Here is a 6,665-nt window from a genome sequence, read left to right on the forward strand (position 1 = left end):
TTACACAATTGATGTATGCATGGATTGTGATAAGAGTTGTATGAGCCCCTAACAAAACGATACACCTTTTTTAACCTTTGTTAAAAAAAAAAAAAGGTTCCAGGTAGAGGGCAATTTATAATGAGAGGGTCTGAAAATGTTCATGGAAAAATTCCATTATGGTTCTATTCCCTTTTTACCCAAAGTTTTTGAAGTCCTCCCACGTATATATAGTTTTGCCAAGCCTTTTTTTTTTTTTCTCACTTAAACTACCCTTTAGAAAGATAACCATTTTTAGCTGGATGGCCTTACCAAAAAAAAAAAAAAATCACAGGCTGCATCTGATTCAGGGACAACAGTAGTTTAATGCGCTGTTAGGGACAATGTCAGAGTAGCGAAAGAATGGTGAGTTTTAGGCTGAAGATTTAGCTCTCCAATTAGATTAGCAGAGTTAAGAAACGCAAAAATCTCTTAACTTTTCACGGAAAACTTCATAACACGGCTTTATGATACCGGGTTTTCTTGGTTCACCATCATTTACTCCGAGATTAATTTGCAACACAAACATTTCATATCCCTGGACTTAAAATTAATGGGAGTGGAAGGCTGACTTAGGCAGTTAGGTTCTAGAAATTTAAACTAAGTATGTTGAGGGTCTTGGTTATACTAAGGAGGAGCCCCGTGGCAGGTGTGTAGATAGAAACCGCCAGCTGCTCCGCGGGAGAAAGAGGCTCTCTACTACCCTAAAAATACGCAGTCTCAGAAACCCACAGGCCAGTTCTGCTCTGGCCTGTGGGCCACTCAAGACTTGTAACCCACTCAGTGTCAGTGAGACAAGTTGCAGTAATGTTTCCCCCGTGGTAGAGCTGCTCTTGGTACCAAACTGGATTAGCCGACCAACGCATAATCATTATGCCCACCAGGGCTCATTTCTTTTTCTACATTATTATTTTTAATTTCATTTTATTAGGGGCTCATACAACTCTTAGCGCAATCCACACATACACCAATTGTGTCAAGCACATTTGTACATTCATTGCCCTCATCATTCTCAAAACATTTGCTCTCCACCTAAACCAGGGCTCATTTCTGTGGACCTCCCTTAATTCGGCAAAAGTCCTGATCAGGAAGTCCCCGTGTGGTATTTTGTCCGAGTTATTGGTAATAAATCCCTATCAGTGATATGGTCCTTTAATCGCTGACAAATATCTCGAAAGGCTTTTGCATTAGCTCTCTCACGTCGTTTTGGGGGGAGCACCAAGGTATATGCAATGTAGACAGAGATAAAGACCACTGCTATCCAGCAGCCTGTCCCCCAGAGAAGCTGGTGGATTTGAACCACTGACCTTGAAGTTATGAGTCCAACACTTCCGAGACCGCGCCGCTAGGGCTACTGGTATAGAGAAATAGGCCACGTGCGAAGTGAGGCCTGGGAAATTTTAGCTAAGGTCCCTACGTAAATGAACAGTAAACGTGATATTCAGGTTCAGCCGCCGGCTCTTTTCGCGCTGAATTAGATTAATTCATGGGGTCTTTCCTCCCAGGGATGGACAGTGAACCGAGAACAGCCCTTTAGCGTCACTCCCCTGCTTCCCTCACCGCCTCCTCGGGTCCCGGCCGTCGACTGCACCCGTGTGCGCGGGATGCCAGGACCTTGCGCTCGTCTTTCCTCGGGCGCCCGTGCCTCGCCCGGTTCGTCTCAGCTTCGCCAGGGCGCTCAGGGCAAGCCAGGACGCGCGGGCGCGGGCGCGGGCGCAGCCATCTTGGGGGCACGTGACTCGGCCCTGCTTGCTGCGGTGCTCGGGATCCGGCGGCTTCCGGCGGCGGCCGTTTCTGGCCACTGAGCGTGCAGTTCGGGGATTGGCTAACTGTTCATTCCTTTCTTCCACGGTCCCCGCCGGCAGAGCGGGTAGGAACGAAAATCTTGAGGTAGGAATTGGGGGACCATAAACCCGGCTCTTCCACGGAAAACCTTCCGGTCATTTTAACAACTTCCTGATTAATAGTTAGGACGGGGTAGATTTGAAATACACAACCTTAGGCACTCGAAGGGTGCACATGTCTAAAAACTAAAGTTGTTTCTCCGTTGGTTTTTTAACTCTTGAATCTTCAGCCCACCCCTTTCCTCGTTCCCTATTATGATCAGATTGAATTTCCCTCCATTAAATGAGCTCAAGGGAAGGGATCGACTTTTCTAATGATCCCAGTAGAGTAGACGAAAGGAACCTCTAGGCAGCTACAGGAATCGCAGGATTGTACGAATGTTGCGATGAAACCGCAATTTCTTAGTCCTCCACCCCCTTTTCCCATCGATAAAAAGGGATGAGAAATAGCTCTTATTGATAATTTTGTAAAGTTATAGGAATCTAAAAAAATGCATGCGAAGGTTTCTTTTTAAATCTTTGAGCTTTATTGTAGAAGAAGGCTTTTTACAAGATAGAGAAGCTTTCTTAGAGGAGTAAACTGGAGACGAACCCCAAATTCCTTGGGTAAGAGGAATTTAGTTGGCCATCTTAAAGAAATGAACCAAACAACAGGGAATCTCATTTAGAAATACCACGATCCCTCAATCTGAAAGTTTCTTAGATTAATGTTAAAGGAAGTTTGAGAATATGGGTTTATTAAGGTTTCAAAGATAACATTTTTGAATACTTTTAATGGTTTTTAAGCTTCTGTTTATGCTTTTATTCCAATTTCACTTTAAAACTTTAGAAGGCAGTATAGAAGTTAGTCGAATGTATTCTGGACCCCTAAAGCCATTTAGTATCTTGAGATGATATCTACTCAAAATTCACCGCCATTGAGTAGATTGTGATTCATAGTGGCCCAATAGGACAGTAGAACTGCTGCTTTGGGTTTCCAAGGCTGAAACCCTTTATAGGTCAGACAACCACATCTTTCCAGAGGAGTAGCTAATGGGTTCAAACTAACACATAGCCTGCTGTTTTTCAAGGGCTCCTGAGATTACATAAAAAGATTATCTAAATTGATCACAAAAGAATAGTAACATTTCAGTAGCTGGAGGAAGAAAGTATCAAAAATGAGGGATTTAATAGTCTGACATGGCTCATTCACTCACTGCCACCGAGTAGATTCTGATTATATACAGCAACCCTAGAGGACCGGATAGAACTGCCATCCTGGGTTTCCAAGACTGTAGTATTTAATATGAAGACAGGTGATGGAAAATGGATTATGGCCTCGCCCCCAAATATGAGCTGGATTCCTGGCTTGTACCTAGGAAGGTTTTCCTTTGTTATGAAGGTTTAGTGTGGGTCTTAAACCATAGCACTTCTGAGCTATAAAAAGACCAGAACAGGCACAGACAAACATATGGGGAAAGGCAGGCTCCGTGTGGGAATCATCTATAAACCAAAGACTGTGTGGGTCCACTGAAAAGGAAGGCTCAAATATGGCTGAGACCTTGATTTGGACATTTAGCCTGGGAGGAAGTAAAACCTTACCCACTTGTGTTTGAGTTATTAGCTATAAAGACAGCAGGTAAAGGAAGGAAAGCTATGCTAAACTAAATGGGAGTTTGTGGAATTTGTAATTTCCTTCTACAAAAGGAAAAATTTTCTGAGTTTCTATATAGAGAACCAAATGCACAAAGAGTAAAGGCAACTTTAAAGTCTGAGGTTGTAACAGACCAGGCATCATTGTTCACTACTTACTACCATGGACTCCTAATGGGGTCATGGCTCCCCTAATCCATTCTTTATGAAATAGCTGACAGTTGAGATTAATAATCAGATTATACTATACCAAAAGTTCTAGTCAGTGGTGTTTGTATGTGTCTCAGTGTATTGCACATGCAAACTGGTCATACCTCAAACTTCCAGCCAGCTATAAAACTGGTAGGAATGAGACAGTATACGCACTAGCATGAACCTTCCTATGGTTGTTCCATATCCCTTTGAATTGGACATGGGAGACACACAGTGTTGGCACAGTGAGCGCCATTATGGAGAGAAGAAAACTATAATACCAACGGATTCTCAAAAAGGGAAACGAATATCAGATGCTGTGTTCACATCACTGCTGCTACTGAGTACTATCACATTGTCTGGGAGGTCTGAATGACTCCTAAGGCTTCTATTCTGTCAGGGGGCCTTGCTGACCTCTGCTGCCAGTTCCTGCCATGGTACTTGGGCCCTGCACAATCAAATCTTACTACTTGGTTAGCTCCATGGGCAAGCATCCTGCCCAGAGGTATTGGCTTGTACCTACTTTAAGAAAACCCCTACATAGAATACTCCAGGGCAGCCCTGTACAGGGCTCAGCCTCTACTCTTCACAGGGCACACTCAGCCTGCCTCTGCCCTGCACAGGCAGATACTACAGCTCTTTTAGCTGTGTTGGCAAGTCTCCTGCCCAGAGACATCCATCTCTACCCTGCCACAGGAAGACCCTTGCACAGGATCCTTCCAGGCAATTTATACACAGAGGATACTCAGGCCTCTGCCCTGTAGAAGCCTGTGTTACAGCTCTTGTAGCTCCACCAGCGAGTCTTCTGCCCAAAGGTGCTCAGTTCTCGTTTCATGGGTCAATAAGCCATCACTGCTGTTACACCATTTTGCTCTGTCTTCCAAGTTCACTCTTTCTTCTGGGTCTAAGAGGTTCTCAGCATAGGTCATTGGTCCAAAGGATTCTCTCCGCTCCAGATGCTATAGTTCTTTTTTTTTTTTTTAACATTTTATTAGGGGCTCATACAACTGTTATCCCAATCCATACACACATCAATTGTGTAAAGCGCATTGGTACATCGTTTCTCAAAACATTTTCTCTCTACTTAAACCCCCGACATTAGGTCCTCATTTTTCCCCTCCCTCCCCGCTCCCCCCTCCCGCATCAGCCCTTGATAGTTTATAAATGGGTATTTTTTCATACCTTGCCCTGTCCGACGTCTCCCTTCACCCACTTTTCGGTTGTCTGTCCCCCAGGGAGGAGGTCACACACAGTTCCATGCAATCGGTTCCCTCTTTCCTACCCATTCTCCCTTTACCCTCCCTGTTTTGCCACTCACACCACTGGTCCTATGAGGCTCATCCGTCCTGGATTCCCTGTATTTTCAGCTCCTATCTGTACCAGTGTACCTCCTCTGGTCTAGCCAGACTTGCAAGGTCGAATTCGAGTCATGGTAGTGGGAGCGGGGAGGAAACATTTAGGAACTAGAGGAAAGCCGTATTTCTCATCATTGCTACATCACACCCTGACTGGCTCCAGATGCTAGTTCTTGATGGCAATGAGATCTCCTTGAACCTTTGTGGGATTGGTCTTTATATAAGCTATGTATTACACCAAAAATACTACTCAAACAGATGATGCCAAGAGCAACAAAACTACTGCCCAGTCCTGCACCATTCTCAAAATCATTGTGTGTGTCAATCCATCTCATTTGAGGGTCTTCCTCTTTTCCACTGACCCTATACTTTACTAAGCATCATGCTCCTCTCTAGAGATACAGCCATCCTGATAACATGTCCAGTATACACGAGACCAAGTCTCTCCATGTGTACCACTATGGAGAATTAGGACTGTGCTTCTGAGACAGATTTGTTTGTCCTTCTGTCAGTCCATGGTGTTCTTCATCAGCATACTACTCAGGTAAGCCTTCTCTTTGTCAGTTTCAAGGCATAGTTCACCCTGAAGGACCACAAACTGAACAATCCCCTTAGTGGATCATAAATCACTCAATTTGCATAGTCCCAGCCAACCATTTTATGAAAAATTTAAGGCCATAGTTAGAAAGGCCATATAAAGGCAATTCATTAGACTGCAAATGGCTTCCCATGGATCTTAAACTAATACTCCAAATCCTTCTCCTGGTTTGTAAAAACCCTTATAATCTGGCTATATTTCTTACCTTTTCAGCTATCTTGAGTCACTTGAATATTTATTTATGCTTATCTAGAAAGTTTGTCATTTCAGCTCCACAATTTTCTAAGCATTCTAATGTGAGAGACACTTAGCTCAGCTTCTTGACCACTCTTTGTCTCTAGGTTTTGCATGAGTGGCTCCTTATTCTTCAAGTTTGAAACCCTAATAATCAAACCCTAGCTTTCCTTGACCATAAATCTAAACTAAATTATTCCTATTTGTCTCTTGTTACCATGTTTATTTTCTTCAAACACTTAACAAAATCTGCATGTATGCATACATTTACATCACTGGCACAGTGCCTGAGTCATGAGTGAATGACTTATAAGACATCCTCCCAAAGGGCAATCAACAGTTTTCTGAGCTCAGAGAATAATGGGAGAGACAGACAAGCACAAAACAATTGAAATTGTGTACTATATGTTTTACATTTGATTTGTAGAATATTTGAAAGTTTTCAAGAGAAGGTAACGTGACATGGACCTACTTGATACTTGCCCCCATGAAGAGATCATGAAAAATATGGGTGTTATAGCCAAGGGTGAAGAATTCTGATGGTGCTTGGCTATCAGAAATATCTATGTGAGATACCAGAAATAATCTATGTGAGATACCACATGGAAAAAGCACACTAGCCTGTGTGATACAAGGATTGTAAATATTAAAATACAAATCTGAAGGAAGGAACAGTATTAGAGCTTAAATTCTTTTTTTTTCTTGTTGTCATGCTTTTTTTTTTTTAATTGAGGGCTCTTACGGCTCTTATCACAATCCATACATCAATTGGATCAAGCACATTTGTGCATA

The 6,665-nt window shown here is 43.0% G+C and overlaps 1 protein-coding gene across 4 annotated transcripts in view; it reads right to left on the minus strand.

Annotated features, from left to right (window-relative positions):
• The window catches only part of TMEM126A (transmembrane protein 126A), an 8,139-nt gene extending 6,420 nt beyond the window's left edge, over positions 1-1,719 (minus strand). For 2 of the 4 annotated variants that reach the window (XM_045293210.1, XM_045293209.1), the window contains exon 1: positions 1,326-1,572. The gene's annotated coding sequence lies outside the window, so the exon portion shown is untranslated. The other 2 variants (XM_004708946.2, XM_045293208.1) reach the window with 2 other exon arrangements.
• Positions 1,720-6,665: the final 4,946 nt, after the last annotated feature.

This window comes from Echinops telfairi, unplaced genomic scaffold (genome assembly GCF_000313985.2).
Source record: "Echinops telfairi isolate 266 unplaced genomic scaffold, ASM31398v2 ScPeMD7_1713;HRSCAF=2227, whole genome shotgun sequence".
Taxonomy (NCBI): domain Eukaryota; kingdom Metazoa; phylum Chordata; class Mammalia; order Afrosoricida; family Tenrecidae; genus Echinops; species Echinops telfairi.